Here is a 23644-nt window from a genome sequence, read left to right on the forward strand (position 1 = left end):
AAGTAGGAGGCAACAGATCTCTAGCTCAACCAGATGTTTTTGCTAGGAAAAAATAAACTTCCATCTTTCCAATTAACTGTAAATCAGGAATGTCCAGGCTGATACCCATTCCCTTGAGATTGTTAGTCTGAAAACACTGCTGAACCACCCCATGAATGAGTTTCTAGAACAACACTGACAGTGCATCCCTAGACCACCTGCAGTTTCCACTTGTGCCAGTGGCATATCTCGCGGCTGTCTGCCTTTCAACATTTTTCATTTGGCTGTATGCCAAAACTGAGGAGCAGTATTTTCCCTTAAAACAAAGACAGAACTTACCAGAAAACCATTTGATAAAAAGAACATTCTTCTGTACTGCTGAAGATCCTGCACTACTAATAAATTCATAATGAGAATAAAAGGTGTTCAGCTTAGTGGGGAAAGGATAGATCCTTGTACTCCCTATAAATATAGATACATATTTTACAAAGATCATTTATAAGTCAGACTTAATAACTCTTTGTGTCTCAGCATACATCACAGTTGAGGCAGCTATGCTACACAGAGTGCCACCACACCACTTCAGACAGCTTCAAGCATGTCCCCTTCTTGTTCCTGGCCCAGCCTTTTATCCCCTCATGTTAATGCACTGCACCTGTGTGCCCCTCATGTTGATGCCCTGCACCTGTGTGCCCCTCATGTTAATGCCCTGCACCTGTGTGCCCTCTGTTGCCTTTGGTGGTTGGTCAGTGCCCCTGGGCACTCAATGCTTTCAATGCTGCTCACCTGCTTCTCACACCTGTAGCCCATTAGGGATGAGGCTGGGCCAGCCCCACTCCCAATTACCACAAACTGTGTTCCTACATCTTTGCACCTTCTGTAGGAGAATATTGGAGACAATGAAGAGGATGTAATCAGTCTTTGTGCCATTTGAGGAACCTACCTACACTTACTGTGAGACTGCTAATAACCAGCATTCTAAAGAAAGAAGAGGCTTTATCTGCTTTGGAGTATATTTCTGTGTATTAGGGTATTTCAAAGGCATTTCAAAGTCACAAAGCAAGATCTCATTCCACACTGACTCTGACTTCTATGGCAGCAAGAACTGGGCTCTTAAGATCCTGCCCAGTTTGCAGAAGCAGAAAACTTTCTCAAAACCTGCTCTCTGAAACATGAATTCAGGTCTTTCTAGTCCTTTATACCACAGCTTGGCAGAGCCACTGGAAAGCAAGAATGCTATGGATCTTCTTCATTATTAGCCTTTTGCCCAAGATGCTTTCCTCACTATTTGATTTTACTTCCTTTCCATGTTCTTCTTTAGCTTAAGAGGTTCTGCAGCAGCTGCTAGAATATGGATGCCCAGGACCCACTGTGGCACTATCAAGTGTTGTGCTAAAGCTCTGCAGGCTCATGTGACAGTAATTCCCCCCCATGCTCATACACTGTGTGGATCTGTCTTGACATCCACCCTAAAATTTCCCAGAGCTTCCCTTCAAGACCTCAAGGGAGATATCTTTACAGTTCATGTGTCTTATCACTATTATTTTCAAACAATGTGGTATGTGGAAGGAAATGTCCCGTCCTCACACAAGGGAGAAAGGCAGTAAAACCACAGTGCCACTGTATGAATTAAGAGAAACATGAAAAACATTGAGATAATGCTGTTAACCACAGCACTCGACAAAACAAAGTATTGTCCCTAAAAAAAACCTAATCTAACACCAAATTCCTAGTGTTTTTATCTCAGCATATAAAATTCAGGCATGTAGTTATAAAAATTAAACTATTATTAAAAATAAATTATATGATACAGGTGAACTACAAATGACAGGACTTACTCTCTCTATTATGTCCTACTGACATTTTTGCTTGTGCTTTTATATCCTACTGTTACTTTTTAGTGCACTTCAGTTGTTTTGGAAAAGGACTGCATTTTTACTCATTTAAATGTATATATATATACATGTACTTATTTACCCAGTAAATAATAAAATGTATATATATATACATGTACTTATTTACCCAGTAAATAATAGGAAGAGTTTCTGATAACTTGGGAAATCCGATAACATACTGTTTATGAACTCTACTTGAAGTTGAGGAGGGACCAAGAAAAACAATGAAAAGGACAGTTTTCTTATGAGGAGAAAAGTGGTTTTAATCTGTAGAACTCCTGACATTGAAAGATGCTGACTGGAAAGGTCAGAGTGCCACTCTATGTTTGAAGGGCAGGGCCTTAGCTAAAGAGGTACTTGAAGAGAAGGAACTCAACTCCTGGCAGGACGTATACCCAAATCCTAAAGAATAACTGTAAGCACTTAGGACAGCCACAGATAATGTTAGGGGAGAGGTGAGTGTTCTATATGAATATGCCAATTTTTCATGCTAAAGCAAAGAGGATTTCTCTTAAAATCCCCCTGCAGGATGTGATGACTTCCTTGTCTGTGTTTCTGACTGTATGGCTGAAACTGGTCCATCAGACAAAGAACAGGAGAAAGAGATGATGAACCTCAGCAGGTTAAAACTGCTCCTGGGACTTAAGGCAAGGGGGACTGAAAGACCCTTCTTTTAAGCAGTGATGGTAGATGGAACATCTGTGCCAGAGAGGATGGCAGAGCTGGAGACTGGAGCATAGGAAGTGATCCTGGGGAAGTTTGGAGTCATGTCTGTAAATTCAGACACAATCCACTGAATTCTGAATTTCAAGAATGTTACCAGAGCTGTGCAACAATCCTTACCAGTAATGCTGCTTGTGAATGTACACATGAAACTACTGTCAGACATGGAACAACACTGTGAAATAGCTGATTGGTGTCTCCAGAAAGAACTGATTTACTTGAGCACCTCCACCTTACTGAATTAAAAACATTCATGAAATTCAAACCCCACAGAAAAACACAGATCTGAAGTTCAGAAATACTTGGGAAGTGGACAATTACTTGGACTTTTCTAGAAAGTTTGAATTGTAATCTAAATTAATGGAGTGCACTATAAGGCACACAATTATTTCACAATATATAATCATAAGGTATCCATCCCATTTGTTTAACAAATTTTGTAAATTTCCTAATGAAAGAAGAAAACAGTAAAAACCCTAATCTAAAATCAAAAATCCACTGTACTTCTCAGTATTACTGCACAGGTCCTCTACCTGCACATCACTGTTTGTATTTCTCTGGGCCAGCCTCCACATCAGGAGGCTGTAGACAAAAGCACAGCTCTTCTGGATACTCACTGCCACTGTCCTACAGTTACAAAATTCACCAAATTGAGCCCCAATGCTTCTTAAACAGAGCTACATTTGGTGGTGCTTGTGTACAGCACTGCTGGTATTGAGGCATTTGATACTGAAATCTCACATATGCCCTTCTTTCTAAATAATTAGTGATTGTAATTTTGTCCCAGGCTGTGCACTGTCTGCTCAGACACCACACAGAACCCATGGCTGTGCCATCTGCAAATACATTTGAACAAGGAAGTTTTGAGCACCTGCCAGAAAGCAGAATATCAGCAGAAAAATACATTTACTCAAAGAGAATGAAAATTTGCATGGCAGCAAAAAGAAACCAAACATTGCCATTACCATTATGCTGCTGAAGTGCTATTGTAAATGTGCAGTGATTGTTTGCTCACTGACAGCAAACAAGAAACAGGCTGCTTGTGTGGGAGCAGGATATAGCCTCTTCAAAAAGAAAAGGATCTTCTAAAATACCAAGTCAAACTGATAGGAAATGGATCTGTCCATTTTTATTTTTTAAGTGAGAAAAATAAGTGGGTATGGTAATTAAAAAGCCTCAAACAAACCAATCAATCAAACAAACAACTAAAATTAAAAAAAAAAAAACAAAACAAAACAAAAAAAAACAAACTCAAAGCAGCCTTTTCCCTGGAAGTTCCTGAGAAAAACTGTATTGCCCTTAGAGCTTAATTTTTTTTATTATCATCTATAATTGTTTCCCAGGGTGTAATCACTCACATGTAGCTAGAAAAGTACTGACTGGAGAATGTCTCCTATATAGGCTTTATTTATTTTTTCCAGAGAAGGGAGACAGAGGCCTGAAGCCATGATTTTGTCTTCATTCTGTGTGCAACATATCTCAAGGACAGAGCACTGGACTGTAAACAAAAGGGACAGCTGTAAGGTCATGAACATTCCTGGAAGCCTATTATACACAAATACAATGTGGAAAGAATATGGAAATCAGACTGAGCTTTAGCAATATTCATTTTATGCAGAGTTTTACATGTTTCTAAGAACCCAAGCTATTTCAAATTCTATTAGATCTTTTGTGTTGTATCATTTAATGTATTACAAAGCAGCTTTAGCTAACAGCAGAGGTGGGGGAGAAGTACAAATCTCACAGCAGAGCATAAAATAACCTTATTGAGTCAAAATGTTGTCTTTTTTGGAACAAAAAGCAACCCTTTATAAAAATGGGAGTTTCAGTGCTAACTACACTGTGTGGAGACAACTGAGGAAGTATGAATAGGAAAGAGATAAGAAATGTTACAAATGTGTTCTGTAGGTTATATTATTCCTACCATCTTCCATTCTGCTTCTAGACTGATCATTTTACACTTGTCCTTTAAGTAAATAAATAAATAATAAGAAGAAAAAGGCCCTAATATTAACATCTTCATGACTCCAGGAAAGGTCAGAATTCGGTTTTTGTTTTGATTTGGGTTTTTGGTTTTTTTTCTCCTGTGCAGGGTAATATTTTCAAGACATGTTTTTCCCTGCATATTGTGCTTACACAGACTTTTTGGTGGTGCTCCAATAGAAAAACGTCTGCATGTGCAGCTCTAAAAAGCTTTTCAGCAATGTAAATTATTAAAGACACAGGGACTCAAAACCATACAAATGCAGTGAAAAGCAAAGTCCCTGTTGGCTGCTGTACATGACTGAGTTATGCATTGCTCTCTCCTTATCTTCATTAAAGTTTGCACAGGAAAATCATTCTCTGTGGTCCCTCTTCTGTGTCAAATGCTCAGCCATATTCTCTGTCCAAAGCACTGCCTCCTCATGCAACACTCACTAACTCATCAAGTTAGTATGGGGACTAGAGTAAAATTAAAATGGATACTTCTAAATTCTTCAGCTCTTGGATTATCACATGTGGCTCTTGGCACTGCAGTTGCATGAATTCTCACCCATTATTTTACTGGATAGTATGTGCCAAGAATGACACAATTTCAAGTTAAAAAATACATAAAATCTCTCACCTGCTCCTAATAACTCCCCCTTCTTACCTAATCCTTTTTTTGCCTGAAAGAAGAGATAGGCCTCACAGTGAGCCCTGAAGGTCAACAATCTTGCATTCCACTGGAGCAGCAAGAGCAGCAAATTCCACAATTAAGAACTAATATAGGAATGTCAGAGTCCCACGTGATTTCAGTGGTTGTAGCGGAGGTTCAACTCCATGCATGAAAGCCCTGCTTGTTAAAAATCAACACAGCAAATTGCCCCTACAAACAAACTGGAGGCCAACTCCTCTTACAGATGGCAGAATCATATTCTTGAATATTGAGCTAATATTTATTTGTTGCTGCAGCATCAAGTCTGTGTGACAAGCATATGCCAAAGTGCCAAGAACCTCCAAAGACAGCACCTCTTCTGTTCCTCCCCAGCTAACAATTGGCATAAGGAATACAATATTGTTTCTGTAAGAGCTGAACAGTGAGAAGTGACCTGCATAGTCTTCGACAGACGGAAAATCACAAGCAGAAAATTCATTTCTCACTGAAATGCATTTCTCACCACTTTTTTTCCTTTGATACCATTATAATAAAATATTTTCTATTCTAAGGAGGTCTCATGAATCCACACGTCACAGGCAGAGGCTAAGTATTTTATTGGCACTTTCTCCTTTAGCAGCTACTCAATCCAATGAATCTGTCTATTCTACCTGCTCTGCACCACCCCCAGTAAAATGTGATCAGTAGATAAATGGGAGAGCAAGGGGGAGGAAGCAGCATAGATGGTCTCAGTGCCAGTAGCTATCAGCTAGGCAGGTTTGTGTGCCATTAGGAGAAAGAAATACAAAGTGCTCTTTCTGAATGCTCTTCTTTGTATTAAAGCAAAAGCTCCAGGGAGTAACTTAAAATCAAAGGCTGACAGGGCACAGTGAATCTGAACAGTTATAAGACAGCTGGGGAAGGAGAGGCACACAGGTGCACAGTGGAAGGAGGAGAGGAAGGAGGAGATCTGGATACAGAAATAAAGTTGAGCAGTAAAGCATAAATCCACCTCACCCCTTCATCTTGTTCCAGCAGATTCTGGCAAACAGCTAAGTTTAGTTCTTTTAGAGTTTTTCTGAACTCTGTTGAGATGCAAAAATGCTTTCAATGTGTCAGGGACATGTGTTTTCCCCTTTTACATTTTTAATTGTTCAAATACATTTAATGAAGCCAACATAACCAAGCATTTGGAACTCCCTGCTAATATACCAAAGTGCCGAGGCAATCTGAGTGGATCTACTTGCAAAATAGTCCCTGTTTTATTTGCTTTCCCTGTTAACAGTCCAGTGCCACAGAGGACTTGGCAAGCCTATAGTGTTCAGTGTTTATCATGAGGAACTGGCTTTTTATTTCTTCCCAGGACACAATGTTGATACAGAGTGAATTCAGTACTGAAACAATGCCTCAGGATGACATTAAGAGACACTGCTGTGGCATATGAAATCTTTCAATATTTATTCTGTTCATATTCCCAGCAGTAACACTGTAGTTAATAAATGCACCTGAAGTCTCCACTAGAATTTTTCATTTCCCATTCTAAGCTGTTTTAAAGTGCTCCTGTGCACTTTAAAATAGTTGCTCTCTTTTGTCACAAACATGATATCTTCTTAAGAGTGGGAGAGTCTGATCCCTGCAGATCCCAGAATTACCACATCCTACATATTAATCAAAGTTTATGAATCTACTTAAGATTATAAGATTAAAGTAACCTAAAAGTTTAAAGTATAAATAACTGTGTATTTATTTTTTAAAAGAGCTGGAACATGTTGGCAGTCTTAGAATTCACACTATTTTCTTGTTGGGTCAACAGAAAAGGGTTTTCTCTGCTGATATATGAAACAGACTGCTGCTAAATCCTATGCAAAGTCTGGAATGCATCATGCCTGCATGTGCTTACATTTTTTTATATCACCAAGATAGCTAATTACACAGCATCACTTATTTATTTATAACTGTATGACTTTGATGCTCTGATGCCTATGAGATTGCAAAAATCAAGTACAGCTTCAACACAGGTACCTGCTTGTGGATGTAAGTACCTGAACAGCAGAGAACTGGACCATCTCAGCTCATTTCAGGAGCTCATTCAAAAGCAGTGTGACCAGCAGGTCCAGGGAGGCGCTTTTCCCCTTCTCTTCTGCCCTTCTGAGACCCTGCCAGCTCTGCATCCAGCTCTGGGACCCCCAACATAAGAGAGGCCTTGGAGTGAGTCCAGAGGAGGCCCTGAAGATGCTCCAAGGGCTGGAGCATCTCTGCCATGGACACAGGCTAAGAGAGCTGGGGGTGTTCAGCCTGGAGAAGAGAAGGCTCCTGGCAGACCTCAGAGCACCTTCCAGTGCCCAAAGGGGCTGCAAGAGAGCAGGGAGGGACTTTTTGCAGGGGCATGGAGTGACAGGACAAGGAGGAATGTCTTCAAACTGCAAGAGGATAGGTTTAGATTAGGTATTAGGAAGAAATTCTTCCTTATGAGGGTGGTGGGGACCTGGTACAGGTTGTCCAAAGAAGCTGTGGATGCCTCCTCGCTGGAAGCATTCAAGGCCAGGTTGGATGGGGCTCTGAGTAATTTGGTCTAGGGGAAGGTGTCCCTCTCCATGGCAAAAGGTTCAGAATGAGATGGTCTTTAAGGTCCCTTCCAACCCAAACTATTCTGTGATTCTATGATGATTCAATGATTTCATGCATGGAACATGGCAGGTTTTACTTTGCATCCTACTCCACGTTATGATAAAAATTAAAAGCATAGACTAAAATCCTCTCCTGTTTTAACTATCATACCTCCACTTGCTTCTGTGGAGCAATGCCAAGTGCTGAAGAACTGGACACATTTTAAAATTCCTAACGAAAATTCAGTTCAGGTTTCACCATGGGGATCACTGAATGCTACATCAGTGTGTGGGCTGTATGTGAACAAAAGGGTTTTCTTTAATATATGCTGAAAATGGAAACTATCATTAGTGATGATGTGCTGACTATGAGGCATTTTTCAGTGACAACTTTTACAAACAGAAGTGAAAAGATCTGGCCTAACATTGAATTCAGGGGTTTTTTAAGCACAAGTCCCATACAGAAATCCAATGACTGTTACTCAGTGTCCTACCTGCACCTCAAAGAACCATATCCACATGAGGTGTTCACCACATGTTTTGTTAGTGCAATATTTATCCTGAAAAAGCACTTAGGGACTTAAACACATATATGTGGTTATTTGTATTTTTATAACATTTACAGATAAATGTGTGCGTACCACTTCACCCTGACTAAACTAAAATCATCCTTTAAACTGAGCAAAACAAAAGTTGCAGAATAAAATTTTCACTGGGGTTTTAAGAGCTGAGGAATACTACAAATTTAAATTACCATCTGGTAAAAGGTAATTATCCTTGAGGAGATGCTTCCTCTAAAAGCAGTTCCTATCTAAAAAAAAATTGTCATGTTATAATCTCTAAAATATATGTACTTATAAATCTAAAAGACCATTTAGTAAGAACTTCATGTGCTCAAATTTTTAATTTATGCTGTAAATAAATAAAAAATTGATATATTGTGAATTTAAGTCAGGACAAAAATCATGCAAACATGAAAGGGCAATTTAAAGAACAGACAACTGTCTGAAAAATTTCTGCAACTTCTTATTAATCATATATAATCATGCTTCTTCCACTTATTTTACATCACTGTGAATCTGAGTAGACTCAATATCCCATTTTTGCAGACCCTTCATATTGCCAAGCAGAAGACAAAATGTTATTAAAAATGGGTTCAAAACTACTGCAAGATCAGTGGATTTAACAGCAACTGCAAAACAACTTATATTTAAACTCTTATTACACTAAACCTCAAAAACCTTAGGCCCCGCTTAGATTAATTGGAAAGATACAGAATAATGCAAAAATATTTAAAGAAACTATTCCAACACACATCTTTAAAAGAAATTTTGTGGTGAAGACATCTGCCTATGGTGGCAATTCTTTTCTCTGTTCCTTTTTAGATCTTTGTTACAGGTGCACAGCAAAATGCCAGCTAATGGATGAGAATCCACTTTATTTTCACTGGTTCTCCCATGATCAGTCCTATATAGCTAAAATGTGTTTCCCCAGGCACGATTTGGCTTTCATATAAAAATATCAACTCTGCTATATTTTGGTCACATACTAATCCTGGCCTTTTTACACCTTCTCTTTAACTAGGTACACAAGCTATTGTTTTAATTGAACAAACAGAACTGTTAACTCTAGGCTGTTGTACTCGTTAACCTGAGATCTAAATACAGGTTTCTTTAGCAGTTTCTATATCTATCACCAGGAATGAAATGCGTGCAGACTTCACATGTGACTTTCCACTCACTTTCAATTTAATAAAAATAGAATCCCTAAGTGTTTGAATGTACAGTTCCCACTTTGTTTCTAAATTTGGGCCAATACTTTAAATTATTGTTTGAAGCATCTCTCCCTAAAGGAGACCAGAAGGAAAAAGGACAATGTCTAACTGTAAAGTCGTGATTGTGGGGGAGTTTTCTTTTACTGAGTGCTCTGCAAAAAGCTGTTTTGTGGCATTGCAGAATGCTGTGATTTGTTGCATCTTACTGCAAGGTGAAAGGAAACCTCATCATCTGATCACTACTGTATCTTTACAAGCCCTGAAGATAAAGTATGGAAAATCTGTAACTGCAATGTTATGTCTGTTGCTGCTGCGCTCTTTATTAATCAATCAATGCCTCTCAACAAAGCTCTTTCAGCCTCCTCCTGTAGCAGTTAGACCTATAATCAGCTAGACAAAAACAGTTCAGAGATGCATCCTTTGTGCTTCTATGTAATTTACATACACTAAAAAAATCCCTCAGCATGCTATTCATAACATATTATGTAGTATAGAACACACCACATTATGTGCTATAATCACAGCCATTACTTAAATTGGCTAAAACGGTTTTTTACATTCTGGAGTAAATTTCACTATTAAGACCAAATGGGTTAGATCATTGTTTCCCTATTTCCTCCGTAAGTAAAACACAATTGTTAAATAAGTCCCTGACCTTCCTGTGCACATAAGGTAGGATGAGAGTACTGTTACAGAAATGACTGTTGTAACAATTTGTAAACATTTGCAACTGATATACAGACACCTTCTGGGTAATTTTTAATAATGAAATTTTGAATTTTCTGAAACTGAACCACAGTCATCAGTGAGCAAAAAGCATCCCGTGCTGCATCGACAGGAGCTTCAGCTGCTGCATTACTGTGCCATTTCAGACACTGCTGTCCTACAGCACAGATCGATTCACTTGCCTTTGCTTCACCACGGCTCTCTAGGGGCCTTCTCACCTGAGTTTAGCCTGGTCATTTTCAATCCCTACTGTTTTAATAAAAATTCAGATTTGGAAGAGTTAGCACTGCAGCTAGTGACTGTATACCAGATTTTACTTTGCTTTTTTTGTAGGTGAATAGTCCAGAGGGGAAGGAGCCTTCATTTCACCAGTGCCCACTTTGTGCAGCCCCTGCACAGGAGGGTCAGCAGATCCACAGTGATCAGAGCTCTGGGTCAGCTGCACAGAGGCTTGCAAAGAAAGTCATCTGTTAAATACTCAAGGAAAGATTTAATTTAGAAAGCTTCCGTAGGAGGCCAGTGATGTGGATACAAAGGGTGACAAGTCCCAGGTGCTTTACTTGTTTTCAGGGCAGGAGCAAGGTTTACAGTGAGCTGGGCTGCTCTGGAAAAAAGGTAGGTATAAGCTTGGTGTATGTTGTCTGACTCTCACAGAAATGTTGGGAAGCAATGAAGTTTTACTTTTGGTTAAAAAAACATATAACACTTGTATAAGCTTCTCTGAAGTATCAGCACTGTAAGAGATTATTTCCGTCCCACTAAAATCAAAAATCTGGCTGTTAGAGAAGATGAAAGTACCTCAAATAAAAAAGAGGATGTTAAAGCATTACAAGAAATGTATATCTTAGCAAACCAAACTATAATATGCTGTGGTCACAACATGCATTATGATCTCTTCAAACAGCTGTTCAGGCAATTTGATAAAAAAATAACACACAAGACTTGTCTACAATTTAAATCCTTCCTTGTGTAAACATATTTATTTTCAATTCCTTGAAATAAGTTGTGATGAAATAGAAAGAAAAAAGCCAGAACACTACAAGAGTTAAGACAAAGAGAGAGTTTCTTCCTTTGTATTTTCATATCCCACTTCCCTTGATAGTACCTGAAAATGTGCATTTGGCTGTCTCCTTTGAGAAATTCATGGTGGAACATACTCTTACCAAGAGTCTGAATTCTTAGGAACCATCATTGGCTACAAGTGGAATAATACACATTCAATTTGATTTTTTCAGCATGACACTAGGGCCATTAACTACCTGAGCTCAAATCCACACACTCCATGAACGGATAGTAAAAGCGTGAATCACCAAGCTAAAATCTAATTCTCCAGACACCAAACTTCCCTGCATCACTTATTAGCAGATACAAAGCCAACAAAAAATTTCACCCTCCAATTCCAGTTTCCAAATGCTATCTATCATCATTTTGATCTTCAGTGACAGAGACTACTGGAGAGCACACCTCACAGAACATTGCTCCTAAGCAGAAATTCAGAATTTGGGTAAACTGGGACAACATTCTCTCTAAAATATTGCTAAGCTTCCCTTCATTACTGTAAAGTCTTGATCTCAGTTTTGATCTGAATGGGCCAGAATTTTGTGGAAGTCCGGATTCAGTTCTCTGCTTTGTAGCTGAGGTCTGTATTTACTGATGCAAATACAGCACCTGAGTTTTGATTCAATGTAATCTATATATCCATGTCATCTTCACAACAGAGCACAAGCTGTATGGGGAGGTGTGGCAGTTAGACTGTCCCTGAGGGTGAGCTATATTGGATGTAACATGCTCCAGAGAGCTGTATCCACTAGCATGGCATCAAACACACAACTGGATTAGCAAATCTCACTGGACAAGTCTGGAAACCACAACAGATGCTGGCAATCACAGAGACAGCATTGGAGTGCAGCCTCACATGTTATCCTCACCCTTGGTACTGTTATGTTGAATTCTGACAGGGACTGACCTTTCAGTCAGAAGACCTTTTCTGTTTGTCTGCAATCAAATAAATAGGTCTTAACATGTACAATATTTTAAGAAAGACATCTAGCTGTGTCAGTTCTCTATATGAGCAAAAAGCCTTCCGCCAAAATAAGGTGACAGAATTAAAAGAAGATCACCTCTCTCAGTTATGTGATTACAAAACTGAGGCAGCCTTTACAGCAGAATGTGCTGCAGGCCTCAGAAGTCTGCAATCACTCAGATGTTAGCTGGGAATTTTAGATTAAATTCTTTCTATAACCTTCCTTTGTCAAGTATCAGTACACTTTGCAGTTAATACAAGAATCAGGTTGACTTGCCAATGTACCTGACCATGGGGCCACATATGTGCCTCCTTACTGTTTTTATTTACTTACCAATTTGAAATTGTGGTGTACTTCTGCAGGCGTTTTTATGCTGTCTACAGCTGGATGACTTGTTGGCTTCTAACAACTGACTAACCTAGTTAGAAACCTTCTTTAGGCTTGATGTTTTTAAGAGAAGCTAACATTCTTCCTTTTCCAGTCTCCTCTAACTCCCTCTTCTTTTGTCACCCCCTCCCCAGCCCTCACCTTTTATCCTCCTCTCAGGAGCAAATGGTAACAGAATTTATATTCAGCATTTTGTCACATGGCAGACATCTATTTTTCACTTATCAGATTGACCAAAATTAAAGCAAAAGCATATTAGTACCTAATCAACTAATGCAGATTCTCTGAGTGAAATCGTTGTCAAAAATGGGTTCAAAAAATAATTGAAAATTATTGGAGTAAGAATACTCAGGCTTGCATAACAAGAGACAAGATTTCTGCATATCCATTAAGGATTTTTAAAATAAACTGGAACAAGGCAGAGGATGGGGCACAGCTAAAAGCACATTGGAAAAATCAATAGCCATAAACAGCAGATCCTTTTAAAATAAATCTATCTGTAAAAAGAAAACTGAAAGTAATTCTTTATCCTCCACTAAACAGCTAAAAATTTACATGTGCTGCCAGTTTGAATAGGACCTACCATGTTTAATATATTCTGGGTTATATTTTGCCCTAGATGAATCAATTAGAGGCAGCCATTCCCCAAGGTGAAAATATACATTAAGAGGAAAAGACACCATGCCAAACAACCTTTCATTTATTTAAGTAGTAGTAGTAATAATAGCAGTAGTGGTGTTTTCCCTTGCTTGCAATGAACGTAGGTGGATTCTATCTCCAATGAAACATCAGTATGAGATGTAATAGCTGTAAGAAACCAGGTGACACTCCCTGTTTGATAACACAGAGCTCACTTTTCTCTTATTGATTCTCCCACATAAGTGACCTGTATGGAACATAACATGCTGGTTAGATTATGCTCCACAATGCTTGAGAGAGAGTGAGCCCAGTAAGCAGAAGGTTCCCAGCTGCATAAACAATCATACCCTGCTTACTGCCTGATACAAGAGTGAAACAGCTGTATTAGCCTTGGCAGAGAATTATTTCAGACACAACTGGACTTGATTTATGTAGGGGATCCATGAACACAAAGCCAGACTTGAACTTCTAGGAGCTGATATGGTCAGACTCACTTTATCTACTGCTGTGTGCAACCAAGGTAAAGCAGCAGCAGCAGCCTGGACTGGACACTTTTGCCCATGGTATGGTAAAGTCATTTAACAGAAGATGGTTATTTTTCCCTTTTTACCAAAGGCATGGGGTGCAGTAACATCTTTTCCTCAGCGATGAAGAGATCAGAAGGGGTTTTGATATCTGAAGACACACAAATTACAGTATATTTGGGTAGATGAGTTCTGCCAAACTCCATCCCTTTAAGAACCCTGTCCTCTCCATATTCCACCACACCAGCTCCTTGCAGCTCCACCCCTGTCATTCTGCTTTCTGTCCCCACAGCTGTACAGTCATTTTGAGATGACACAGCACTCTAACTTCAGAAATGGCCAATAAAACCATCAAGCAAAACTTTCTAGCCTGTCTAGGACCCTCTTCAAGTTCATGAAAGCAGGTTTCCAGAGCTGACAGTTCTTTTTGATACTAATAATGTCCCCAAGAGCACAGGGACACATGTGACTAAACTCTGAGAACTTTTCTTACCTAACAAGGTAACACTTTCCTAAGGAAGAAAAGTAGTGGTATTTACTCTCTTGTAAGACTATATACTAAAGCTAAAATGACATAAAGAAGAAAATGTAATTTTAGTAACCTCTGTAAAGGCTGTAAATGCAACAGATCCAGGCATCCTTTTGAATTTTAAATAGACTACAAAGAGAAGTGTTTCAAAGGTCAAAGATTGTAGCAAAACAAAGGAGATAAACTTCCAATGCACACTGCCTAAATGCACAAAATTTTATATGTCTAAAACAAAATTGAGTTAACAGGGTGGGGAATTTGGGTTAATCTCTGTATTCCAGGCATGAATTAACCACAAAAAACCACTACAGTGTGGGTGAAGCATTTGGAAGTATTAGCTGCTCCCAGAGAGAGTACACTGAACTCAGTGGCTCAGTAAACCTGTCCCACAAGGCAACTTCTTTGTTCCCTCACACAAAGCACATTTAAGCATGTTTTTATGCAGGATTCAGGATCTGGTTCCAGTATTTTAAAAGTGGGAAAATGTGTGTACCATGTTGAATGCCATCCTGAGAGTCAGGAGTCCTGGCTTCTGTTCCCAGGTAAATTCCATGTTTCCATGTGGAAAATCTCAGGCTGGCCACCCAGTCTTGCAATCTTTCAGTCTACCAGCCTGCAGTATGGGTATAATGGCATTTGTCTGTGTGAATAAGATATTTTAAGACTGAGCATTTACAGCATGCTTTAAGAGTCTCAGATGAAAAGTATTACATAAATCCAAAGGATTTAATGCTTAGGAAGATGAAACATGAAAAATTATTTTCAGTTCCTTTAAACCATTGACAAGAAGAGTTTTTAATACCCATTTTGTTAAATTTGAACATACATTTATGAAAAAAGGCTTTTGGGGGTAAAGTTTCTAATTCTTTTTTGATTACCCATTTTTAACAAGTTTGCTTCATTTGCAGGAATGGGAGAGCAATTGAAATGAAACTGTAAACCAACAAAAGTCAGAATATATTGTAGATGTGTACAAAACCAACCAGTTTACAACCTGCAAAAGCTTTCATTCAAAAAGGAAGGCAACCTGCCACACACTGCAGAAGCAATCCATTTTGATAAAATGCATGTCTTTGTGAATCATAAGCAGACTTTCCACAAAACTGTCTCTCTTTTTCTCCTGATTCCCTGCAGACGTGTGCAATTTTCACTGCCTGTCAGTTTATCAAAAAGACCAGAGCATCAAATTTCAGCTCTGGATTGTCAGGTCTGATCCCTATTTCCTTTCAAATTCCAAAATACTGACACATTGATTGGAGTTCACAGTGTCAGACAACAGCACTTAAGAGACATTTTTGCTAAAATATAGCTTCTGATCTATCTTTTATGTTGGGTTGGAGTTTTTTTTTGTTCCTTTTGCAGCCTCAAGAGTATTGATCTGGGACTCATTTATATATGATTTTCACCAAGTAGAAAGCAATTCGCTCAAACAAAACAGTTCTTTTGTATAACCTTTTAAAAGGGGGCCCATCAGAGGGGATTGATCTAGCTTATTTAGCTTGCCAGGACATCCCCCTCACGCTTCCATGAACTGCCTGGATTTTTAAGTTCCCAAATGCAAGTAAGAAAGATCTATAACAAGTGCTCACAGCTACACAGAGTGCTCAGGGTATTGAAAAGTTCTGGCGTCTTAACAACACGTAAAAGTTGTGACCCCTAGCAACAAACATTTTTATATACACACACACAGAGAAAAACACTGAATATTATCTGTAAGGCATCTTTAGCAAATACATTATCAGAGCAGATTTTCTCCATCAGATAGTATCTAGGAATAAAGTCTCAACAGAGTGTATTGATTCTGACACAGGGTTCTCTCTAAAGTGTGGATCTCTGAGGTACTGATAGAGTCATCCTGCCTCCTGAACAGCTGCCCTTTCCAGCTGGAGACTGTGCTGGACACTGCCCACACCTGTAATTCTGAGGCAGTAGCAGCATTTGGGGTACTGCAGTAGCTCCACAAATTGCATAACAATGGATTTGAAGCACTCTAATTCGTGCGTACACTGTAATTTAATGTAAATGGTTAATTTGATTCTCCCTCAAGTGTGGAAGTCAGAGAATGCTGCAGTGTTTCTCCAATTTCACTAAGTAAGCTCACTTTTTTCCCAAAAGTGCACAGTGAGGGGGGGTTTACTTCCTCCCTCCCCCCAGCAGTATATTTGTGCAGATTGTACGTATTTGGTTGTGATGCAGAATTATCGGTTTGTTTCTGTCTTCCCCTTCAGAGAACACACTTTCCCTTTTCTTAAACTTTTCATATTTAAACCAAGAATCCTTCAAGGGTAATCCTTCTATATAAATATACATGTGTGTTTTTTAAAAGTGTATGTATATGTATATATGCATGTACAAAAATATTTTGATCCAACATCACCTTTTTCTGGGGTGGCCATAAAGGGAGCACAAAATGAAATACCTGTTCCACCATACTCTCAACTAGGCCCCTCCTTTCAGGGACAAAAATCATTAGGGCTGTGGTTAAACTGTGGTCACACGTGGGAGAAAGATGGACAGGGTAACACTGTTTGTACTCACTGGATGAAAACTTGCAGAAGCTTCTCCATAACGTTTGAAAAGAACGAGGAGTAAGAGTAAATGGAAATTTTACAGAGTTTGAACTGAGATTAGAGGTTCAATGAATAAGCAATCCTTAGAACTTCCAAAGACGAAATGAAACCTAAAATAATACAAAATAGATCTACTAAATTCTTTATGTTAAAGCAAAAATTTACTTATCTAAAATTCTTTGCAAGATATCTACCCCCTTCAAGAATGTTGTATGAAAAGTTACATGAACTTTATCACATTAATTCTTAAACCTTTTCATATCTGAGGTGTGATACAAAAAGCTTTTGCACTATCCAAATTAATTTTCTATTTTTGTTAATTTCAGAGAGCTTCATAACATGTATGTTATTTAAAAAAAATACTAGGGAGACATTCGGGGGGGAGGAAAAAACAAGACAACATTATATCTGTTCTAATTGGTAAAACCCTAAATTTCCAAAAGCAGAAATGCTTTTGTCAAGCACCTGAACACAGAATGGAGGAAAATACTCCATAGGCAGCTCAGACACATCATGTAGCCAAGGGAAAAGATGTATAATTAACTGAAGAGGAACCCAAGAAGTTGTGCTGGCAGCACAGAGAGCTGGTGGGAGCCGGCCCCGCGCGGGCGCGCTGCAGCGCGAGCACAGATTTCCTTCTGCGGGAACTGACCTACATTCATCACACGAACCGGAGCTGCTGTTTGCTCCGCTCAGCAAAAGGGATCTCTGTTCTAAGGCTTCCAGATAGCACTGGTAATATCCAGAAGAGCCATGTACAGAACAATGAAACCATGAAAAGTGAATATCTAATTACAAGGAAACATTTATTGTTAATACACAATATTTGTTTATTGTGTACTCATTATAGCATGCTCATATACAGCTACATATACTAGCTAAAAGAGTTGGTTTTCATTTTGAGGCATAAAGGAAATTGTAAAACCTATAATGGCTAAAAGAAATCCTTTTTTTTTTTTTTTTTTTTTTTTTGCAAAATACTTTGCTTCTATGTGAATATGGAATCGAAGGAAAAACATATGAGTGACAATAAAGAATATGTGCTGTGATGTTCTCCCTTTATTACAGAACCCTGTCTTTATGCAAGTAAATGAGTACTTTACCAAAAAGGTAAAAATGCCTTTGGCTAAATGAAGGATTGGTTATGAAGTTTTCAACATTATTACTTTTGATCCATTAGCACCTGAAGGCCAAGCCAAGATCAGTGTAGAAGTCTTGTTGACAAATCATTTACAATTTAGTTAATTAATACCAAAAGAAAACCAAGGCACCAAGAAGTTGAGTGACTTGCTAAGGGTCATAAAGTAGTTCAACAGCAGGGGCAATAAAAGAGTCCTAGTTGACTTTCAGCCCACTTCCCTTCGCACTGTGCCTTTCACCCTGCAACACATAAGGCCAAATTTTCTCCATGTGTTACACTGTCAGATAAAAGTATAAACTGGTAAAAACAACATGGAATTCTTTCTACTGGAATGAACTGGCATTGGTATTTAATTTCTGAGAGGATTTCATCATTTATCTTTCATAGAGTGAAAAGGAATTCCTTGTTACTCAACCCACAAAACAAGAATAAAACAAAATTAAAACAAAAACCAAACATTTCCAAAGATCTAAAAGATTTGAATGCCTTTTAAAAAGAAATTGAGCAGAAAGCAGTTCTTAATTCTTCATGTCAGTTCTTCTATAATCAGAACCTCATTACTGCTAAGTTTTGAGAGAAGCAGGTATGGGAAAGCTATGACAACTCTCAAACTATTAATGCCCTCAAATGCAGAAGACTTCTGTCAGCATGGATACATATCTGTGGGTTGGGATGTGAGGTCTTTGCAAAGCCAGAAAACAACTGAGTGTGAGCTGGTCAAGAAGTTAGATACTTTTATTTTTAGGGAGATGAATCAACATATGACTCAAATATTGTGCAGAAACAAAACACACAAAGTAAAACATGCCCTCAACTCCCCTGGAATCACCATGGTGAGATAGAGCTCTTTCTTCAGCAGCTGTCATGAATTGCTGTTTATGTGCAGACCTTCTATGCCATCTATGAAGCACTTACACAGTGAAGTGTTGAACTCAGTATCCTCAGGCAGACCCCCTTTTCTTCCCTGTCTGTCCTCCAGTGCAAAGACAATTTTTCAGATCTGTTTCTAGTCAGGTTATGGTAAGGCTGACCCAGCTTCAGTCAGACTCCGGTTTTGCCTGTACAGCTCTAAGTAGTGCAAGACCAAATCCACCTGTAAAACAGGTTGCTGTACAAGGCAAGCCCTGCTCAGAGCAGAGCAGGCAGCAGTGCTGTCAGCTGCCCATGGAACCTTGCAATCAGCTGGCAGTGATGCCTCCCAGGAATGGCCAGTGAGCTGGCAAGTGGGCACAGTGCCACACCAACAGATGGGCAGGGGTCTTAGGCAGCCAAGAGACCGTGTATGTGTGTCAAGTGAGGGTGCTTAGGGCAGGATTCCCATGGCTATCCAGCCTAAGCTTGCACTTTGACAAAGGAACGCGCCATTGCTAATCCAGCTCAGGGCTGGATTAAGTAGGAAGGAAAAAGAACAGCTCCTATCACCACTTGGGACTGAGGATGGCTGGGTGGCTGGAACAGAGAACAGCCTATTGCTGCATTTGCCTTTGTCTTTTACTGCAACACTCACATGGGAAACTAAGTTCTGAGTGGATAGAATATGAAAACCAGGAGCTGCTGTCTTTAACTGAGAAAGAGCTTTACTTCCTCTTCTTAATATACATACATATAAGGAATATTCCTCTTGTCAACCCCCTTATTCAACTGAGCAAGAATGTGAAGTGCCAGTAATCATTTCTCTTTTTCTGCTGTACTTTGGTTATGCAATACTGGGGATAACTGCTATGTAAAACATACGCCACACATTGCACTTATGTTCCACTTACTCGATTTTTCCAGTCCCTGCATGGAATTAGGGTGAGGTATTGCAAGGCAGAGGTGTGGAGCAAAATCTTCATTGATGTCAAAACCTAAATTGAATTAGAAGTGAAAATTTTGGGTCCAACCCTACCCGATTTTAAGCTCAAAGTAAATCACAAAACAACCAATAGGATCACAGAGGGTTAAGTGAGGGCTGGATGCGTAGCTTTAGTAACTACAGTACAGAAGTTATTACCTACATTTTATTTGATGTTAATGCATGCAATGAGCCTTCTGAAAATAAACTGTAAACAACCAAATATTCCATAATCAAGACTAGTTATACTTAGATGACAGCATTTAGTACTTCTAGGTCATTCAGGATCACGGACTTCAAATAATTTCCATTACATGTCTAAGAGGCAAGAGGTACTATCAGCATACTACACGTAAAGAACTGACACCACAAGCAGCTTTAAAGAGTTGCTTACTTTGGATGGAGCAAGTGGCAATGGTGATGGATTTACAAGGAAGTTTCTGGTTCCTAATTTCACGACCAAACCACTAGATTTTTGCTAAGATTTTAGGGCCAGAAGAAGTATTTTTTGCTAGGACTACTAGGATTGTAGCTAATATAATGTATGCTATAAAGAAAAAGCAGTCACTCTGAAAATTAAAAAAACAACAGGATTTGATTCACAATGGCATTTGCAGGAATGCTGCACAGAGGAATAGGAAGCAGAACAGAAAGGGACTGCACATCATTTGGAGACCTTTTCAGTCCTTTGGGCTCATTGAAAGCATAGAGCCTAGCAACTAAGGTCACTGTGAATAGGTTGAGTTTGAATGCAAGTATTTAAAATACCTTTAATATTGATTATCTTCATAAGACAAAGTTATGGTTTTTTATTATTCTGCTCAATAAGGGTTAAAAAAATTACATTCATGTTCTCAACAGTATGTAAATCACCACATTTGTCTGAAGAGTTCCCAAGACTTTTCTGAATTTAGTTGCATGCCCTCAATAAAAACAGCATACATTTCAAGAATGAATGAATGATGTTCTACTATATTGTATGATTTTTAAAAATCATCCTAAATTTGACATGCTGACCTTTCACTTACATCTCCTTCAGTCAGAAAAAATAGAAAGAAAGAAACTTGGTTTTAATGAAAAAGGTGCAGTGTAGGAATCCTCAGTTCTATTTAGAAACTCAACAATCAGGCTGTATTTGAGCTGCAATCTTTTTTTAGTGAATGATACTGATAGTTTAGTACAGCTACAACTAGGCTTCTGTACCTCATATTCCAATATTTACATCATGGTGATTAGTTACAATTTCCAATGGTATACCAAGGGAATATTTTCTATTTTTATCACACCTGAATTTTTTTCATCAGTCCCAGTCATTCTGCAGAACCAGGAAAAATATCATGCAGGAGAAGTAACAGAATGCCAAAATTTCGCACAAGAACTACCCCATCCTCTTTAAACATGGATTGATGAGCTGGAGAATACAGAATGCTTTTGGATTTGCCTGTCTGTAAGTGGTTCCGTGAAGAAAACATAACAACATAAGCTTTGTGAAGCTCCCAAAAATGAGAAAAGCATGTTGTGCTCTATCTCATTTCTATGTAAAATTAATGAAAATAAAGCAATGCACTTCCCATGCATAATGAATCACCATGCCAAACTGTATCAACTTTTTCAGACTTTCCCTCTAGAGGGCTTTTAAATGAGGTCAACAGCAAACATATCTTTACATTTGATCTGAGTGGGAGCAGCACACAGTAACAGTGCTTGGCCATGCAAAGTGCAGTAACAAGCTCTTCTAATTCTGGTGATGAAAAATAGAATACTAAATACTACCCTTGTATTTGTACCAGATATGGATTTCACAGATTCAGTTATGGAGAGAAGACAAGACTGTGAGTAGGGCTACACAATCCCCATTAACAATGCTAAAAAGATCAATGCTAGCTAAGCACAAGAATGACAACCCCATATGTCAGATTCAGTAGGACCAACAGCACATGCCTGCTGAGGGGGAATATTATTCCTTAGAGGAGTTTCAAAGAATCAGGCAAAATGCTCCCTTTCTACCTCAGAAACTGATAATTATGATCCTATCTTAACAGAAAGCAGCACCAGTATGGTCACAATAAGGAAAAGGCAGCACTAATTAAGTAAAACTACCACAACAGCTCATGTTCCATTTTCCTGGTTGGAAGCTGACCAGGTCAGCACAGCTCAGTTCAATATTGTACATTTTTTTCCTGGTCCATGCAAAGAAAGACACTATTTCTTGTCTATGACAGACCACATTTTGGAAGTACAATACTATACAGCAAATGTGTTGCATAACTCAGACTCTTTCGTCCTGTGCTTAAAATAAAGCAAATATTGTTTTATTGCTTTTATAAATGTGCTTTTATTATAGAAGAGAAAAATTCCATTAAAGAAATTATTGGTAGTGTTCTGGAGATCTCTCTAAGCCCTGGCATCTCTTGATTTCTCACTAACTCTGTTAATCCAGCAGCCTCAAACTGGCATGTCCCAGGGAAGTGACAGGCATAGGAGTATTGGGGATCCTTCCCAGTCACTCCTAGGATCTGTCTCCTCTGCACTGCCTTTCCCAGGCTGTTTCACAACCTCCACTTAGGACTTCTGTGGCATCTTTGCTGCTGAGAGGCTGCAATGTAGTGGATGGATAAAGCAGGAGGCCAGCAGCAGCAGGCTTGCCGTGCACGGGTGAGTTCAGAGCATGTCACAGTTCCCTTCCCCAGAGCAAGATCAAACTGGAGCAGGCAAGGCTGGACTCCCCAGGCCGAGCAGCTCCCTCTCCTGGAAGGATGTTCTCTCTTCTTGGCAAAGTAATGAGATCTTACCCAGCCACTTGGGAGAGGGCAATTTGTGTGAGGGACTTGTACATAAGAGTCTGTTGCAGGTGTTTTATTAACAGAACTAACCTAATTAAGAACCAGTCTTCTATACCAGTGGGGCTAGAAGTTGAAGACAACATCCTTGCCTAAAATTTTCAATATTAATGGTTAATATTTTATTTGCTTTGGGGTTTTTTTTGGTTTTTTTTTTCTTTTTGAGGGGTGTTGGTTTTGGGTTTTTTTTTTTACTAGTTGTATAACTATTATTTTAATTATCATTAAATATATTTTCAGCAAAACTTAAAATATTTGATTTCCATTGAAATCACAGTGTGCTAGGATCTGCAAAATATACTCCAAGTCTCTCGTCCTGGAGATCTTGTAATCTGTACAGACTGTTTTATTTTGCTTTTTAGATGGAGGACACAATCACTGACAGAATGATCTCATAGGCAGTCTCACAGAAAATGTCAGGAATCAAATCCAGATCTCCAAAGTGTTACTCTAATATTTTAAAAGCAAGGCAATTACTTTTATAGATATATTAAAGCTTTTTTATTATTGTTATAATTTGAAATATTCCCCTTTTCCAAATCTTCTCTGCCTCTAAACTTTCTAACTCTGGAGTGGGAATGCTTGCATTTAACTGGCAATTATTCATGATTTTTCATTAATCAGTACATTCTATGAAGTTCAAAGCAAAAAGGCTTCACTTCCATAAATTCAGTCTTTCTTTTTGTATTCTATGCAGAGGTAATGTTGGAGTGTTTCTCTACAGCCCCTTTTGCACCACTCACAGGACAAATCAAACCAGGCATCAGGATTCCAGAGCTGGGCCACCAAAACTTTCAAGACATCTTGATTACAGACACAGATATTGTTGTTTGCTT

This window comes from Serinus canaria, chromosome 4A, assembly GCF_022539315.1.
Source record: "Serinus canaria isolate serCan28SL12 chromosome 4A, serCan2020, whole genome shotgun sequence".
In the NCBI taxonomy this organism is placed as follows: domain Eukaryota; kingdom Metazoa; phylum Chordata; class Aves; order Passeriformes; family Fringillidae; genus Serinus; species Serinus canaria.